At 39.3% G+C, this 20433-nt stretch overlaps 1 long non-coding RNA gene across 1 annotated transcript in view; it reads left to right on the top strand.

The window, feature by feature from the left end:
- The window catches only part of LOC138403371 (uncharacterized), a 73699-nt gene extending 53272 nt beyond the window's left edge, over positions 1 to 20427 (top strand). The window contains exons 2-3 of the long non-coding RNA XR_011237635.1: positions 12845 to 12908; positions 20050 to 20427. This is a non-coding gene — a long non-coding RNA (uncharacterized lncRNA). The remainder of the gene's footprint in view (positions 1 to 12844; positions 12909 to 20049) is intronic.
- The last annotated feature ends 6 nt before the right edge of the window (positions 20428 to 20433 follow it).

The following is a 20433-nucleotide window of genomic DNA, read 5'->3' as shown; positions in this document are numbered from 1 at the left end:
AGATTTGGTGAAACAAGGCCGTATCCTGAATCCGTATGTGATTGAAAGACTCCATTACGATATATGAAATTGTTTCTGCGTGTTTCTACGAATTTGTACGTCGTATTTTGTATGTTTCAATATTAAATCTTAGGGATATCGGAAGCCTCTTCAGTTTTTAACCGACTTCAAAAAAAGGAGGAGGTTCTCAATTCGTCGGAATCTTTTTTTTCTCTAGATAATTTATAACGGTATTGGCGGTGTTCCCACTGGATTACAACATGGGGTAATTCAAGGGGCGGATCAACAAATTCCTAAAAGGCCGGCAACGCATCGGCGGTTCCTCTGGTGCTGCAAATGTTCATGGGCGGCGGTAATCACTTAACATCAGGTGACCCGCCTACTCGTTTGCTCGCTATCTCTATTAAAAAAAAGCCAACTTCCAAAACCACTACAAAATAAAAAATAACTTTTGTTTCTACACGTGTACGTATGTTGAAGTCGGGCGAGCTTCACGCTTTGATTTCTAGTTTCTTTTATTATGCTCGCCCGACTTCATACACGCATTTACTTGCAGCGATATCATACATCCCTACTTTTCCAGAATCTTGCATGAATATTTCTTTGCAAAATTTTCTTTACAGACTTCAATATTCCTCGTGTTCGTAGCCATCCATTACTGGCCCTATCGCTTACGGTGATGCTGAAATCTTGCTTTTGAACTTTGAACCATACACTCAACGTTATTAAATCCATTTTGGAAAGTACAGTTTTAACTGAATATTTACCGAAGTCAGGATTTATGGTGTGCTGTAGTATTGTATTTTTAGTCACGCAAAAGCAGACGTTGGCACTTTGGCCCAATTTATGAAAACAAACGTTTGAAACGATGGCCCGAAAATGACATTGAAAGTTGTATGTGTCCGTCTTCCTCATCCGCTTCCCGCTGCCTTCTTAAGGTCGTCAGTCCAGCGAGTTGGAGGTCATCCTACTCCAGAACAAATCTGCCTTAGCGGCAATCGGTTACGCGGCAGACGTGACCTGCCCACTGCCACTTCAGCTGCCTAATATAATTCATTGAGCTATGACAGTAAAAAATCCATAAGTATAATAAACTAGCTGCCCCGGCGAACTTCGTACCGCCTAACAGTCGATTCTTTTTCAGGATTTTTTTTTAAAATTTTTCTCTCCGTAAGAACCATCCTCGTACTTCAAGGAATATTATAAAAAATAATAAGCGAAATCGGTTCAGCTGTTCTCGAGATTTGCGATCAGCAACATATTCAGCGATTCATGTTTATATATATATACATAGAGATTAAGTATATCTAATGCGAAATTGATTCAAAATGGGCCGTGAAAAGGTAACAGATTGACATATTAATTTAACCGATTTTGACGATATTTAAAGACATCCCGGGAGCGCATATGGACTTTATCTCCAAAAATAAAAAGTTCCCGCAAAATTCAAAAAAATTAATGCCACGTGGACGAAGTCACGGCAATCATCTAGTATAATAATACTAGCTGACGTCCGCGACTTCGTTTGCTTGAAATTAGGTTTTTAAAAATCCCGTGGGAACTCCTTGATTTTTCGGGATAAAAAGTAGCTTATGTCACTCTCCAGGTCTTAAACTATACCCATCCAAAAAATCACGTCGATCCGTTGCTCCGTTGCGACGTGATTGAAGGACAAACCAACAAACTTAACAAACACACTTTCGCATTTATAATAGGGGTAGTGATTAATCTAATTGAAATTTAAAAAAAAAAAACTCTAAAACTTTGGATGTTTCGGAAGCGAGATTATCCATATTGGCTTAAAGGGAATGACTTGATGGGATTGGCTAAAACAACGCTGGCTTAAATGGTATAGGCTTAAATAGACTTGGCTTAGATGGAATTGACTTTGATCTGAGAGCTTTCCGTGAGAATAGTCGAAGGCTTTGATTACGAAATTCTCCGTCGCAATCACGTCGCAATGCATACAAATTACAACGGAATTGTTAGGCTGAATGCTATGACTGTATGTAATGTTTTCAACAGTTTATAGACCTGCCCAGTTAGCTCAAAAAAAACCGGCCAAGTGCGAGTCAGGCTCGCGCAATGAGGGTTCCATACTACAGTCGTATTTTTTCGACATTTTACACGATAATTCAAAAACTAGGATGCATAAAAATAAATAAAAATCTGTTTTAGAATGTACAGGTGAAGACCTTTCATATGATACCCCACTTGATATAGTCACTCACTTCGAAAGTTGAAAATACTAATTATTAGTTCATGACCATAATTTAATTTTTTTTGTGTGATCTAACCCTAAATTCACGGTTTTCAAATTTTTCCTCAAATGTCAGCTATAAGATCTACCTACCTGCCAAATTTCATGATTCTAGGTCAACGGGAAGTACCCTGTAGGTTTCTTGACAGACAGACAGACAGACAGACAACAAAGTGATCCTATAAGGGTTCCGTTTTTCCTTTTGAGGTACGGAACCCTAAAAACCAGCCAAGTGCGAGTCAGACTCGCGCACCGAGGGTTCCGTATTCCAGTCGTAATTTTTCGACATTTTGCACGACAAATTAAAAACTAAAACAGACAGACAGACAACAAAGAGATCCTATAAGGGTTTCGTTTTTACTTTTGAGGTACGGAACCCTGAAAATAGGAGTAAGGTTACAATAATCCGCATAGAGCTAAACGTTATTAGGAATATTGGGAACACCGTTATAAATGAATTATTGTGAAAAGTCCCCATGGATCCCAGTTTTGCAATAAAATATTCAAGGTCCAAAGTTCATAAAATTAAGATTTTTGCATTTTCCAGCTGAACGGTAAGTTTTTGACCATAATAGGTCAGACAAATATTGTAGATCATTGTAATGATCTATACAAATTGATCTTACACTTTTTCCATAAAGAATCACCATTCCTAAGATATCGCGATTCTTAAATCATATTTTTCAATACACAAAACTATAAAGCAACGACGAAATCGACAAACGTGGTCGATTCGGACTCGTGCAACACTAAATCTCTCATGCCGGGCGTCCCCCCTGTACGACTCACCTCATACCCTGATTGCCATGTCGACCTGTCGCGAACAGTAGTTTGGAACACACAAAGTATAGTTCGCGACAGGTGTATGAGGCGGGGGATCGCCCGCACGACACCCATGGTCTCCCGCACCGGGTTGCGGGGCTTCCTCCCCCTAATTGCCATCTCGACCTGTCGCGTACTATAGGTACCCTCATTAAAACGGATTTGTAACAAAAAGATCCAGATCTCCTTCTTCTCTAATTAGAGCAATCTCTTCAATTGATGTTGCGAATTTAATATCAGTTATTCAGTTTCCAAACTAAGTAAAGTTAATGAAGAAAGATTTAGAATCCTTTGAAATTTAATTCGCTCCGTTGGCTATTTTGTCAGTAAACGGAATTATCTTCGAAGTAGCTTATATTAACTCGGATTTGGTATTACCCGTTTATTTTGCGTTGGCCTTCACTTTCCTACGTAAAGCCTAGTTCGGACTACAATAGTTTTCTTTTTTAATAGAGATAGCGAGCAAAAGAGCAGGCGGGTCACCTGATGTTAAGTGATTACCGCCGCCCATGAACATTTGCAGCACCAGAGGAACCGCCGATGCGTTGCCGGCCTTTTAGGAATTTGTTGGTCCACCCCTTGAATAACCCCATGTTGTAATCTAAAGGGAACACCGCCGAAGGGAGTTGATTCCACAGTTTGCATGTGCGTGGAAAAAAGGATCTGGCACAACGGGTGGTCGAAGTGCTCCAGAAACCCAGGTAGTGACAGTGGAATTGATTGCGGTGGCGTGCGGTGCGGTTGTAGAAAAAGGATTGTAATTTAGTCGAGTAGCAAGTAATTTTGTTACTAAATGTGTTTGAACGCCAAAAATTCAGTCGAGTAGATTAGTAAGTCAATTATTTCATCGAGTCGATCCATTTCATTCTATCTTTTCGGGCGAGTGGAGACCGCGTATCAGCAAGCGCAGTGTGGGACGACCTCCAACCCGCTGGACTGACGACCTTAAAAGAAGGTAGCGGGAATTGGGTGGATGAGTAATGCGGAGGATCGTGTTTGGTGGCGCGCTGAAGACCTATGTCCAGTAGTGGACGCAAACAGGCTGATTGATTGATTGATCATTGGCAGGCGACAGAGACCAGGTGCAGAGTCTCTATTAATGTCGCGAATCGCCACCTTAAGGGTGGTTACGCACTCATCCAGATGCGAATCCGTGAAAATACGTTCTGAGGCACTCATAGAACTATTTGTAGAATACATAGAATTATTATGGAGAACTCTCAGGCACGCAAGTTTCCTCACGGTGTTTTCGTTCGACGTTAAAGCAAGTGATATTGAATTGCTTAAAACGCACATAACTCCGAAAAGTTAGAAATGCTAGTTATAGTATAAGTAGGTAAACAACAATATAGTCAAGTAGAGTATAAAGAGCCTTGTCTTAGTTGCTCTAAGACTTAGGCCAAAATATCTGACACACCGAGTAAATAACAAACGGTCCAATTATCTAAGTCAATGAGCGAAAATAATTAGGATTTAATTAACGTTCCACATCAAACAACACCACACAATTAATTGAAACAAAACAGGCTTTTGAGACTGTAAAGTTAAGAGGCGTGTCTTCGTCACTCGCTCCATACAAACCTTTTTTTTTTAAATTCAGATTCAAGTTAGCTCTTGGCTGCAATCTCACCTGATGGTAAGTGACGATGCAGTCTAAGGTGGGAGCGGGCTAACCTGGAAGGAGTATGACATTTTTTATTAAACCCTTTGGTTTCTACACGGCACGTACCGGAACGCTAAATCGCTTGGCGGCACTGCTTTTGCCGGTAGGATGGTAACTACCCGAGGCCTCCCACTCTATTTGAATTCTAACCAATCAAACTCAATGATAGGAACACATATACAGATTACTAGCTTATGCCAGCGACTTCGTCCGCGTGGACTACACAAATTTCAAACCCCTTTTTTAGCCTCTCATTGGATGAATTTTCAAAAATCCTTTCTTAGTGAATGTCTACGTCATAATAGGTATCTGCATGCAAAATTTCAGCCCGATCAATCCAGTAGTTTGAGCTGTGCGTTGATAGATCAGTCAGTCAGTCACCTTTTCGTTTTATACATTTAGATGTCGATAGTTTTCTGGATTTCCTTTAAAATATTATGTAGTTTCAAAGTTACTTAGTGTATTAAACGTTGAACGTACCTAAATACAAATTTTTTACAGTTTTATATCAATTGAATAAAACTGGTTTTTCTCCTAATGGTCGTGTAAAAAAGCGTATTTTGGGGAAACTTCGCGATTTTTTTTGTATCGAACTAAATTGTGTCAATCGTGTTTTGGCTCTCGTAATTCACTAAAGAATATCTTTAATTTTTATAACATAAAAAAAATTTAGTTTTTAGGCCAAAACTTGATTCTTTGAACATCCGAAATGTGTCTAAACACCGCTTTTGTATATCGCCTTAATTTAATATTCTCTTTCAGTATCAAGTACATAAATAATCACAAACAGTAATAAATGATATAAAGTAATTAATATTGAATTTAAATAATATTTTGGTATGGAACCTTAAAAACGAATGGGCGAAGAATAAACTCTAGCTGTGAGACATCCCCGCCCGCCCACAAGCGTAGGCAACTAACGAGAAAGTAATAATATGTCGCTACGACGGAATATATTAGTTATACCTTTGTATATAATTATGCTGTCATCAACACAACTGAAATTCACGTATACTTTGATAAATTATAGCATATTACAACAGCAGCCCAAGCTCAATCAACGACAAGTGACAAAGCTTGCAGGCGGCCTTTTCGGATTTGTGGTCGTTTGATTCTTTATTTTATAAAACTGTAGGTCGATTTCGTAAAACCTGCATCAATCATTATTACAATCTCAATTGTTCTGATTGGCTGAATTTGTGCGATTCTTATTGCAACAATGCATTGTAGCCAATAGTGAGCGAGCGTCAACCAATCAGAGGTGATTGCGATCGTGACATTGTAGCTGTCATTCTCTCGCAATCGCGCAGCAGGTCTAGTGCACCAGGTAAGGTTCCAAAGCAGTGCTAGTCGATAAAACTTTGGTGGTCATTATTTCCTAAAAAACGGTCAATGCGAGTCGGATTCGCACACGAACGGTTCCGGACCATCATGCATCGTACAAAAAATAATACTTTTTTTGTAATGTAACCACAAATTCACGGTTTTCGGGTTTTCCTCTTTACTTGTCGACTCCGCATTTCATGGTCAGGATTTTTTTTTAATTCAGATACAAGTTAGGCCTTGACTGCAATCTCACCTGGTGGTATGATGGTGGTAATGATGCAGTCTAAGAGGAGCGGGCAAACCTGGAAGGGGTATGGCAGTTTTGTTAAACCCATGTCCCTTTGGTTTCTTCACGGCATCGTACCGGAACGCTAAATCGCACGGCGGCACGGCTCTGCCAGTAGGGTGGTAACTAGCCACGGCCGAAACCTCCCACCAGCCCAAACCAGAAATTTAGAAATTACAAAATTCCAAACTCCTGCCAGGAATCGAACCTGGAACCTCCCACTAATAAGACCACAGTGCTTACCACTGCGCCAGGGAGGTCGTCAAAACTCTAAAAATATTTTTTAAATTTCAATATGCCTCTGTGTAGCGTAACGGCGACAGGTTTTTGTAACTTTGCTCCTATAGTTTATTTTTATAGTGGATGTGACACACAGACAGACGGACTTAACGAAATTAAGATTCCTAGTCTTACTACTCTCACAGTTTACGACTGTGGTAGCCTTGACGTAACTGGCAGGCAAATGTTAGTTACATATGACGCAGGTAGCACTAATGTAGCCCTATTTTTCTATCATTTTACGTCACCATAGTCAATATTTGACATCGTCGATTCAGGATCAAACCGAGAGTTCCGTCCAGGTTCCGTCACTCTAATTCATTCAGCTACTGTACAAACGTCTGTAACAATATTATACACACGTTCCTCGTTTCCTACAATTTCGTCAAGCGTGATCGAGCGGAACAGATTCGAAAAGGGAACAACCAAGTGGAGCGTGAACATGCTCCCTATGGGAGACGAAGTTTTACCTTACTTATGTTTATGACCCCTGACTTCGATAGCTAGGAGTCGTAAACATAAGGGGAATTTTTTATGTTCTTTGCTTTTGGTTTATCTTATTCGGTGATAATTTAACGCTTGACTGGGTTTTCACCTGATGATAAGTGATAGAGTATTTATATATTTTTTTTAATAATTTATGCATCTATGTAGCGGTAATAGGTTTCTATAACTGTATTAAATTTCAATCCAGCAGCTTTAATAGTTTATTTTTATAATGACTGTGACACACAGACAGACGCACTTAAGAAAAGTAAAGTTCTTAGTCGTGCTACAGAAAAAACCTATATTATATTACACACACGTTCGTTATTTCCGTTTGCTACAATTTCGTCAAGCGTGATCGAGCGGAATAGATTCGAAATGGAAACAACCAAGTGGAGCGTGAACATGCTCCCTATGGGAGACGAAGTTTTACCTTACTTATGTTTATGACCCCTGACTTCGATAGCTAGGAGTCGTAAACATAAGGGGAACTTTTTATGTTCTTTGCCCTTGGTTTATCTTATTCGGTGATAATTTAACGCTTGACTGGGTTTTCACCTGATGATAAGTGATAGTGTATTTATATAATTTTTTTAAAATAATTTATGCATCTATGTAGCGGTAATAGGTTTCTATAACTGTATTAAATTTCAATCCAGCAGCTTTAATAGTTTATTTTTATAATGACTGTGACACACAGACAGACGCACTTAAGAAAAGTAAAGTTCTTAGTCGTGCTACAGAAAAAACCTATATTATATTACACACACGTTCGTTATTTCCGTTTGCTACAATTTCGTCAAGCGTGATCGAGCGGAATAGATTCGAAATGGAAACAACCAAGTGGAGCGTGAACATGCTCCCTATGGGAGACGAAGTTTTACCTTACTTATGTTTATGACCCCTGACTTCGATAGCTAGGAGTCGTAAACATAAGGGGAACTTTTTATGTTCCTTGCCCTTGGTTTATCTTATTCGGTGATAATTTAACGCTTGACTGGGTTTTCACCTGATGATAAGTGATGGTGCACTCTAAAATGGATCCTGTGGGTCGATTTCATAAAACTTGTTTCAATCATTATTACAATCGCAATAGCTGTGATTGGCTGAATTTATGATACTCTTGTTGCAACAATGCATTGTAGCCAATAGTGAGCGACCGTTAACCAATCAGAGGTGATTGCGATCGCAACATTATAGCTGTCATTCTACCGCAATTGACGGCATGGTTAAGATACCTGGCATGCAAAAAGGAGATAATAGAACCACCTCCTTTTTGGAAGTCGGTTAAAAACAGCATTGCAAAAAATATAGAGAAGAGTGCTAGACTAACTTAGTTCTGCCACGTTCTGCGGAAAGAGTAAGTATAACTAAACTACTACTAAGTATTACCTCTAAAGTCTAATCAATTTTTTTCTCTCATTTTTGCTTTCCCGCACGGATAAAAAATGATTCAAAAATGTTGAAAAATATTTTCAGCGAACATTCTCATATTATTTTTTATAAGAACGTATTACTTTCGTTCAAAGACAAAAAGGACTAAAAAGGAAGCTACGAGTATAATAATATGAGATTATGAGATGTTTCACCTTTTATCATCAAACCTTATGCTGCAAAGGTCACAGATATCAGAACATGTTTAGATAGTACAAAGAAGTATAATAAAATTACCGATAAACCAGAATTAAATTCTTTAAGCCGCTGGACTCAGGCGGCGCAAGACCGAGGATTGTGGAAAACCCTACAAGAGACCTGTGGTGAACGTCTATCGGTCGACGATGATGATAGATGATGAAATTCCTTTGAAGGTAACTACTCTCTCTGTTAAAATCAAAGACATGCCCTAAAACCAATGCCCTGGGATTTTTGAAAACCCAAAATGCACACCGAAGGAGTCGCTAGTATCGTCTATTTGGTACAGAGATAGCTTGCATTTCGGAGACAGGTATAAGCTACTTGTATCCTGGAAAATCAAAGAGTATCTACGGGCTGTGCGGGCAGCGACGCGCGCGCTGACTGAGCCCCTGTGAAAAAGGACCCTGGAAGTGTTCGAAACTAGTCGAGCTAACGTTGACTAAACACGTGAGTAAAGCCGAGTGCGAGACTTGTATAGTTTCTACGGAATTAAAAAAACCGAAATGTTGTAAAATACTTCTTAAACCAAAAAAGTATAATAAAAACACAATAATTCTAACGAATGTAGCCACAGCCTAGTAATACTGTACCAACGTTTGATGTCGAGAATTCTTTCGAGCGTTTACAAAACACTTTTGTGTGAGAGCGTTTTGGATAATGTTACAAAAACTTCAGTGTTTAAATTGAGGGGAGGATTTAGGTTAAGCATTTTAATTTGTTGCGAAAGCTTTCGTTATTAACGACGAGTCTTTATGTCCTCATTCCGTTTAGAGAGTTTATTCGTAATTAATGGAAAGGCGTTACTACGTTCTCTGAATAGAAATGCAATTAAAAATATTACATTCCAAATTTAAATTTTATAAATATAATTATAACATGAGCACAATCTTCAAGCATTTTAAAAGTACAGCCCAAAAATTGTACAAGTTTTCGATATTTCGATACGAGTGAGAAACATAACTTTAGAAGGTGTAAAGCGCCGGCGAGAAAATTCATAAACTAAGTATTAGGTATAAAATAAATCGATGTTATTACATTGATTTATTTTATACCTAATATTATTATATTACATTGATTTATTTTATACCTATTGTACGGAACCCTCTCGGGGTGCGGAGTTCTACTCAACGGTCTTGTTGTAAAAAAAAACCACAGTGCACGTAATTTAAAATGCCATTTGTCTTAACTTTTGCACAATTGCACATTCACATTTTTATTTTCGTTTCTTAATAAGAATAAAGGAACCCTCGTTTCTCTTATTACAAACTACAAAGAAAAGCCATTAGGGTTTTCCTTTCATCATTATAATATTAAACACCTTCCCCTGCTTACAAGAAAGAAAATTAGCTCTGCGCTATTTTTATTGACATGGACTTGGAACAACTAGATGTCGCATGTTTATTAATGGTCCAAACGCTGCGCTGCGCGACGTGGCGCGACACGTCAATTATCCATACTATTCATACTTCCATACTAATATTATAAATGCGAAAGTGTGTCCGTCCGTCTGTCTGTCTGTCTGTCTGTCTGTCCGTCTGTCTGTCTGCTAGCCTTTCACGGCCCATCCATTTAACCGATTTTGACGAAATTTGGTACAGCGATAGCTTGCATCCCGTTGAAGGACATGGGCTATTTATCCCGAAAAATCAAAGAGTTCCCATGGGATTTTTAACACCTTAATCCACGAGGACGAAGTCGCGGGCATCATCTAGTAGTTTATATATGAGTTTTTTAAGGTTCCTTACCTCAAAAGGAAAAACGGAACCCTTATAGGATCACTATGCTATGTGTCTGTCTGTCTGCTAACTTTTCACGGCCCAACAGTTTAACCGATTTTGATGAAATTTGGTACAGAGATAGATTACATCCCAGGAAAGGACAGGTTTTTTTATTCGGAAAATCAATGAGTTCCCGCGGGATTTTTTAATACCTAAATCCACATGGACGAAATCGCGGTCATCCTCTAGTTCAAAATAAAATAAGCGCTTGGCTCAAATATGGCTCAAATTAAGCTCGTCTGGACGAACAACTTGCGAGTTGCGGTATCTAGTTACTCCAGACTCTGGAGGTACCAAGTCCGTGTTTTATCTGTTTTACTAATATAAACATACCAGAAGTGAATTTTAAATATTAATCACGACGCAAATAGGCTTATCGAAAGTTTTATCGTTTATAAAATAAAACCTTACCTACTGCAATATTAACTTGATCAGGGCACAATTGCTGTTGCAACCACTCGATCAAAATGGCGACCTAAACACAAAAAGCATTAATTAATAGCCAGTTGAGTCTCGCGTCGGAACGAGACTAACTTTAAAAACCATCAACCACCCGTATTTATACAATCGACTCAAGATGTTGACGCAACAGATCACGTGAAAGGCGGCAATTATACAAGTGCGATAACACTAACAATTTCTTTTTTACCTAAGTTTTCCTTTGTTAGTAAGATTCGGATAAAAGCATTAACCTTATTTCTGGCATATTCCCTATACTTCAGCTGCCTATTATTATGCTAATCTGTACAGTTTGAAGGTAGAAAATAGGTATGAAAACGCGTTATCGGCGTCGAAATAAGCGGTCGGAATCGAATGGACGGCCAATAATGCTGATTTAACATCTAACTCCTTTTTTATTGCGGCGTTACATATTCTGTTAACTTGGCAACTTTCACTAGTTTGTAAAATTATAATCTGCGTTATGTGTGATAAATTTCTACTGTTACATTTCAATTCAATTTTATTTATTTGCTGATACAGGTATACAAACATAATATTATATACAATACAATAAAACTTAAAGCTAGCCTAATCTAATTACTATATAAATCATGACCGCGTGGAATGGTGCCAAGAACACTGGCTGCATTTCCGCGCTGGACAGCCAGGCTGATCCGTTGCGCAAAAAATGAGCCAGCCCTTCTGTCACCAGATGAGGCTATTAATCGCGGTGAAATGTCTCGTAAAAAAATTTTAGCACTAAGACTCCAATACATAACAGTACATCGGTCCATATGTACTACGCCAAGCTGGCATGCAAATTATAATACTAAATACAAAATTAAAAATAGATTTTTAAATTTTGAATGTTACCATAGACAAAGGTCAAATTAACGTGCGTCAAATTACTTATAGTTATTGTTTTACTAGGTCTACTAATTGTTTTGCATGCCTAATATTTAAGGTGAAACATTTCTACTGGACAATTTTATGTAATAACATCTCGTTGTAAAATGTTTCCGCAAATAAAGAATCTTTGAATCTTTGAATCTTTGAATTTTCGGTTAATTGAAATAATATGAAATTACTAAAGGGATTTACAATTTTGAATAGTCCTAAAAAAATTACATAGTAGATTACTACATAAAAAAGAAAAATTTCATCTTAGATATTCGAATATTTAAATAATATGCATTGACATTTTACAAAATAAAAAGATATCCGGAACGAACAAAATTACTGAATTTCAAAGATACCCAATCTTTCAAAGTTCCGAAGCCGATATTAAATCCATACCGTTGGCCCGCGAAATTGGTTCAATCAAGAGATAAGGTGTAGAGGCTGGATAAGGTATTTTATCGAAAAGTCAAATTATGACTCTGAATGCGAATTGCTGATTCGATAAACCGTAGATTGTGATTCACATTTTGAGCATCTCTGACTCAAAATGGGGTAATTTGATTCAAATGCATTTAACGCTAAGTACCAATACCCTATCTACCTGAATACCTGAAATTATACCTGAATAATTTCAAACCCCTATTTCAGCCCCTTAGGGGTTGGATTTTCAAAAATCCTTTCTTAGCAGATGCGTTCGTCATAATAGCTATCTGCATGCGAACTTCAGCCCGATCCGTCCAGTACTTTGAGCTGTACGTTGATAGATCAGTCAGTCAGTCGGTCAGTCAGTCAGTCACCTTTTTCTTTTATATATTTAGATGTAGTGAAATGGTGGCTGGCACAACGTAACGGCGGAATTTGATCGCCAGTTTGAGTTGCAACTAGTATCGGATCAATAAAATTACTGTAGGTAATTAAGACTGACTCAATAGTAATCGTTACATTAAGTTTTGTGTACATTGTTTCAGGAGGACGAGCGACAGGGTGCTACGATGAACGCGTCGCAAACACTCGGGTTCAATGACTCCAGCAGTAAGTAGCTTTGAAACTTCAAAACCTTTAGCACACCGACGCATTCTCGTGAGGTACCTATAGTCCGCGCCAATTAAATAGTCGTTCTTAAACTCAACCGCAAGACGTGTCGCGATAGCATTTTAGGCGTCAGTAAGGGAGCGGAAAACACCAGCCCGCACGGCACGTTTGCCATCTGCATTAGTGTGAGTGCTACATCCGTACACAATACACGAGCGTGGAACAATACCTGCGCGAGCTCGCACTTGCATCGTGTCGGACGCGACTATTTAACTGGGAACTATACCTATTGACGTCTCGCAGTAGCATGCCATTTCACATGTGTCGGTGTTCTACCAGCATAAGGCTATCAAAGAACGAGTTAGTAGGTAGATAGGTAGTACTTTAATAGTCCCTGTCTTTCTTGCTGATTACACTTGAAAAATACAGAAATAGGTATTTTAGAATTTTAGGAAATTCTATGGAAAAGAGACGGAATTTTCACAGGCAGCTAGAGGGTTATGCAAGAAGTGACACAGTGAAAAAGTAATTAGATAAGGCTAGCTTAAGGTATCATTGTAATACTAGCTTATGCTCGCGACTTCGTCCGCGTGGACTACACAAATTTCAAACCCCTATTTCATCCTCTTAGGGGTTGAATTTTCACAAATCCTTTCTTAGCGGATGCCTACGTCATAACTCATAATAGCTATCTGCATGCCAAATTTCACACCGGTCCGTCCAGTAGTTTGAGCTGTGCCTTGATAGATCAGTTAGTCAATCAGTCAGTCAGTCACCTTTTTCTTTTATATATTTAGATTGTGCCCTATGTTCGCGATCATCTCGCTCTAGCTCTAGCTTGACCGATTTGAATGCGGTTTTTGACATATAAATAGTGTATCTAAGTAGCTTCAACGGCATATTTAGATTTAATAGAGTCAATATGCTTCTGCTTAAAATAGCAAGTATACTTTGCTGCAACGGAAAATATTAGCTTGCACAGAAAAATTCCGAGTTTGTATCTCTTTTTAGCGTTGTAGTAGAATTATATTGTTATGTTAAGTTTGCGCTGAATTAGCAAGTCTATACTTGGAAGAAGGAAAATTCCTTTACATTTTTCTTTGTGGTTTTTCTTTACAAACTACAAATAAAAGAGTCACTCAGCGAGCTAGCGAGAAGCTTAAAGTTAAGAGTCTCCATGAAAGGAAGGATTTATAATTCGTCTTCTTCAACACGGGCAGCCCAAAAGGCCGCAACTGTGACAGCTGGGCGTGGTGAAAAGATTAGTCAGCCTACTTAGCTGTTTGCGTAGTAGCTGCTTCCAGGAACGCCAGTACAGTTCCAGGAACGCCAGTACAGTTCCAGGAACGCCAGTACAGTTCCAGGAACGCCAGTACAGTTCCAGGAACGCCAGTACAGTTCCAGGAACGCCAGTACAGTTCCAGGAACGCTAGTACAGTTCCAGGAACGCCAGTACAGTTCCAGGAACGCCAGTACAGTTCCAGGAACGCTAGTACAGTTCCAGAAACGCCAGTACAGTTCCAGGAACGCCAGTACAGTTCCAGGAACGCCAGTACAGTTCCAGGAACGCTAGTACAGTTCCAGAAACGCCAGTACAGTTCCAGGAACGCCAGTACAGTTCCAGGAACGCCAGTACAGTTCCAGGAACGCCAGTACAGTTCCAGGAACGCCAGTACAGTTCCAGGAACGCTAGTACAGTTCCAGGAACGCCAGTACAGTTCCAGGAACGCCAGTACAGTTCCAGGAACGCTAGTACAGTTCCAGAAACGCCAGTACAGTTCCAGGAACGCCAGTACAGTTCCAGGAACGCCAGTACAGTTCCAGGAACGCTAGTACAGTTCCAGAAACGCCAGTACAGTTCCAGGAACGCCAGTACAGTTCCAGGAACGCCAGTACAGTTCCAGGAACGCCAGTACAGTTCCAGGAACGCCAGTACAGTTCCAGGAACGCTAGTACAGTTCCAGAAACGCCAGTACAGTTCCAGGAACGCCAGTACAGTTCCAGTAAAGCCATCGGTATAATAATAAGCACCACGCGGGGAGGCTGTTTTCATGATTTAAAATTAAGAGATCCGCAGGAGAGCCAAGGCTAACACAGCCGACTCAAACCGCAGCGGGCCCATAGGCAGCTGCCTCATGAGCAACTCATCGCCGGTTCACTGCAGAGCACAGGTCCCCTTTCAGAATGAGAATGGTTTGGCCATGGCCCATCACCCACCCACCCACCCATGGCCCATGCTAGCCAAATGCAGATTGGCAGACACCTTTGAGAACATTATTGAGAATTCTCGGGCAAGTACGTTTCCTCATGATGTTTTCCTTCTCCGATAAAGCGAGTGATATTTAATTGCTTAAAACAAAACGCACATAGCTCCGAAAAGTTAGAGGTGCGTGCCCGAGATCGAAGCCCGGCGGCGGGGTGATTACGTAAAACGTTGCAGTAGCGACAGCAACGCGACAGCAGTAGCAATGCGATAGTTCATTTGCTGTTTCTCTTCTGCTTATTTTGCTTTGTAGCTATTGCTGTCTCTCTCTAGCCGAACGTTTGACAGCAATGATTGCGAGATTTACGCCTGTCGTAAGCTTGTCGCGAGACACGTAATCACCCCGCAGATCTTCCGAATAAAAAAACCGACGAGAATCTAAACTTGCGAAATCTTCTCTTCAGTATGAGATTTTACATCTTACAGACATTCATAGAAATAGGTATTCGACTCCAATTGTTTTATTACTTTATTATAAACTAGGATAAAAATAATGACGTAAACTGAAAAAACTAATTGAATCGATCAAATAACAAAAAAGTTATGAGCATTTAAATATTTTTGATTAGACAGAGATAGCGATATAGCATTTTGACGTCACACCTTACTAATGCCATAGACCATAGTAGCTTCGTGCGGTTTCATACAAATTTTCGTTTTGCGAGAAAGGGTTAGAAGACCCTCCCATTCCAAAATTAAAATGCCTGTAACTTTGTAAATCTTTGTCGGATTTTAATATTTTTTTGCAGCGTACGTCATTATTTTTATCTTAGTTTATAATAAAGTAATAATGTTTATCAAACTCTAAAGTAGGAAAATACCCAATTCTAGCATAGAAATACATACCTAGCACAATTTCCCGATCGAAAAGCTTTTTAATTCACACAGGACACTCTCTATTTCCTATTCACAGAGGCTCACAAAGTCTTCAAACAGCCAAACACGTTTCATCGTATGCTGTCCCATATTTCGAAAAGCTGTTATTAAACCTTTGACTGCACAGATCGGTCATTGAGCGAACAACTGTAAATATAGCCGAAAATTGGTACGTAAATGCCATAACTTCTCTTATTTTTAGGGTTCTGTACCTCAAAAGGAAAAATTATTATAGGATCACTTCGCTGTCTGTCTGTCAGGAAAACCTATAGGGTACTCCGTACTTCCCGTTGACCTAGAATCATGCAATGTGGTAGGTAGTTAGTCTTATAGCACAAGTAAAGGAATAAATCCGAAAACCGTGAATTTGTAGTTATATCACAAAATAAAATGTGTTAATGTGTGATAGCCTATGTCCTTCCTCGGGACGTAAGCGAACTGTACACCAAATTTCATCAAAATCGGTTAAACTATTGGGCCGTGAAAAGCTAGCAGACAGACAGACACACTTTCGCATTTATAATATTATAGTATGGATTATTGTAGCATGCAGCAGTGTAGCATGACTCAACGTCTCTCTCTCTCTCTCTCTCTCTCTCTGACGTAAAAGGGTCTTAATTTAATATTACTTTTATACGTTGTTTGAAAGTATGCCTTCCAGCTCCGCTATCTTTGCGCTTAGGCTAAGATCTATAGAGTGTACTTCGACTTAGCTTCGACTTTAGTTAGCGTTAAAACGATATAGATTTATGTAAGAGACGTAAATCTTTCTCATTTTATTAACTGAAAACTAACTGAGCTAAATCAAAGTAACTACCTACGCTTTATAGATCTGTCTTAACTGTGGTCTTAGTGTCTTTCCAGGCTTTAACTTTTTACAAAAAGCGCCAGAATATATTATACATTGGTATATACCTAAAAGGAAAAGTTGACTGACTGACTGATAGTGTTATCAACTGACTGATCTATCAACACACAGCTCAAACTACTGGACGAATCGGGCTGAAATTTGGCAAGCACGTAGATATCCGCTTAGAAAGGATTTTTGAATATTCAACTCCTTAGGGGGTAAAATAGGGGTTTACGGACGAAATTGCGGTGACAAGTACGTCCTGTAATAAAGGATAAAGGAAACTAATAAATAAAGAAAGATAACACGATTTTATTAAATGTCATAAAAAATGGGTAGGCCGTAAAACTTTGAGAACTTCTGGACGAGACAAATTAAAAGTGCACTAAAAGAGTGGAACATATTACTATCCCATATTGCGAACTTTTCCAAGGGTCGTGTAAGGGCTAAGGCCTAACGCAGATGACTGATTTATGGATTTTTGTGTGAATTCTATTTTTGTTAGACGTAAGACCACTGGTCTATTGAATAATAGCTCAGGAAAGTTAGATCAATCATTTTTCTCAGGTAGATTAGATCCCAAGGTACAAGGTTTTTCTCAGGCTCATACATAGGGCATAGAGTTCTTATAAGTTAGCATATTAGGGGCCAGGATAGGACAGAATATAAAGCCGATATTGTCATATGGCATAGAACTCTGGGGATCAGCATGCGACTCTAATATTCTAATTGTACAAAGAGCTCAAAATTACATTTTGAAACAACTATCCAATGCGCCATGGTTCTTGCAGATATCGGAACTCCATGAGCACTTAAATATCAACACAGTAAAGGAAGAAATTAAAAGCTATAGTTGTAACTACAAAACAAAAATTACTAACCATCCAAATCGCCTGGCAGGACAGTGTTATTTGTAATTATTTGACAATGCCGCAGGCATCCTTCGACTAAAGAGAAAGCATATTATACTGGGTAATTAGCTGAGACTCATTGAGTTTTCTCGCTAGGGAAGTTGTCTCCAATCACGCCAATCTGTCCTCCAACCAATCTGCTCATAGTCTACCGACTGATGGCATGATAAGGCACAAAAAAGGCGCCAATTAATGTCGACACGGTAGGTAAACACAGTTGGTCATACTTACTCCTACACGGTTTTAAGGGACGACGACGGGAAAAATGTCCTGTGTTCATGTTCGCCAACTTTTGTCGGACTATTATCGGGTGATTATCGGTAATACCGGTCGTCTGCAATAGGCATTATTGTCTCATATTGCGGTGTTTCGCAAGGGTCATTTAAGTCGAGTAGGTATTATAACTGGCCGACATTTTATTGTTTCTGTCTACATTTCTGTTTATGGCATTATATTTATGAAGGCTTTAAAGGCTTTGGAGGAGCTTTATTACGACCTTCTTCTGAATTTTTCGGTCATACCACAGAATTCTAAATAATTGATAGAAGTGTTATTTGTAATCTTTAATACCGGGACTGGGATCGCTGGCAGTAGAATCGATATTCATCATTATTTTCAACCGATTACTGGCCCGCTACTAAGCACGGGTGTCCTCTCAGAATGTGAAAGGCTTAGGTCATAGTTCATCACGCTGGCCAAGTGCAGATTGGAACACTTTTCATTATGAGAAACTCTCAGCCTTGCAGCTTTCCTCACATGGAATGCCCTCTGCCCGCCCCGTAGGACGCACCCGCTCCCAGTCGGGCCACAGACTAAGTTTGTTCTTTTGACAATTCTATAAAAAGTTCTACTTGCCTACCTACTTTCGTAATTTCGTGCAAAGTTTACCCTTGGTGTCCTAATTCCGTAATAGTTCTTCATGTATGAGTTCGACCTTTATAACTAGTAAAGTTAGTTCTTAGGTCACATTTGTTAGATTTATTAGAATTTTTTAATCAAGCTCCAAAAATTTTAGCACGAAACGCCCAATTTATTGCCGATATAAAACTTTCTCATAAATGAGTTTTCGGTTCTTTCTTAATTAAATCTTTTTGAGAGCATCGGGAAAATGTTTTCAATTTTTTCGTAGAAAATTAGGTTTTTCATATACTTTATCGACGAACAGGCCAAGAATATCGAAAATATCAAAAGACCTCGAGAACCTAGACGACCTAGTTTGAGGTTCGATGAAGGCTTTTTTTGTGTGTCTTGGTGTGTAGACCTTTATCGAAATGAGGCCTCGAAGCATTCAAAAATAGTTCACGTCTGTCACGACTCCTATTTTTTTTTATTTGCATAGAAAAAGAACCGGCCAAGTGCGAATCAGACTCGCGCACCGAGGGTTCCGTATTACAGTCGTATTTTTTTATCATTTTGTACCATAAATCAAAAACCGTCATGCGTAAATAAAATAAAAATCTGTTTTAGAATCTACAGGTAAAGTCCTTTCATATGATATACCACTTGGTATACCTAGTAATCTTACTTTGAAAGTTGAAAATATTAATTATTTGTTCCTGATCCTGACATTTTGATCCTGTTCCTGACATTTTGATTTGTTTTGTGATTTAATCACAAATTCACGGTTTTCGGATTGTTTCCTTTACTCGTGCTATAAGATCTACCTATCTACTAAATTTCATGATTCTCAATCTACGTCAACGGGAAAAAGAGAAATCGTACTTATTGTGTGGATTTCTGTCGAAAATTTACGGATACCTCCAAATAAACACTCCTAGTCCCGGATACCATTCCCATCGGGATGTGGCCGGATATAACCATACATTTTACACAAATTGGAGCTCTTTCCGACAATTTATGATATTAACGCCATAAAATTCTTTGACAGTCCTAGTTGGGCCCGGGATCAAACTGGGAGTTAGCCAAAACATGGAATTTTAGAATTACCATAAAATAATAATGTTCATCATTATTTTGGCATAACCGTCAGTTAAGACCTGAATTTCAAATCTGGGCACTAGCCAGAATTAATAAAGATTATAATATTACTTTTAAAGGGTATTTAGTATTTATTTACCTACTAAGTATTTTTAATAATTAGCAGTCAAGTTCTTAGCATCATTTTAAGCGGATATCGGGTACGATTTCTACTGTAATATTGGATAAGGCTAGCTGTAAGTTTTATAATATTATATTTGCAAAAAATATAATATGTATGTACTTGCTCGTCCTCTTTTGCAGATGAAGTCACATACCCGCCCAGCGAGTGGTTCGTCGACAACTGCTCGTGGGTGGACGCGGTGTCGTGGGGCTGCAACGGCTCGCTCAACGCCACGCAGCCGCTCAACGCGACCGCCACCGACGTCACGTCGCTCGTCCTCATGGCGGTCACGTCCGTTGTCCTCGCGCTCATCATCTTGGCTACTATTGTCGGTAAGTCACATACCCGCCCAGCGAGTGGTTCGTCGACAACTGCTCGTGGGTGGACGCGGTGTCGTGGGGCTGCAACGGCTCGCTCAACGCCACGCAGCCGCTCAACGCGACCGCCACCGACGTCACGTCGCTCGTCCTCATGGCGGTCACGTCCGTTGTCCTCGCGCTCATCATCTTGGCTACTATTGTCGG

This window comes from Maniola hyperantus, chromosome 15 (genome assembly GCF_902806685.2).
Source record: "Maniola hyperantus chromosome 15, iAphHyp1.2, whole genome shotgun sequence".
Lineage (NCBI taxonomy): Eukaryota > Metazoa > Arthropoda > Insecta > Lepidoptera > Nymphalidae > Maniola > Maniola hyperantus.
The sequence above is the reverse complement of the archived record's forward strand: the minus strand, read 5'-3'. Positions and strand labels throughout refer to the sequence as shown.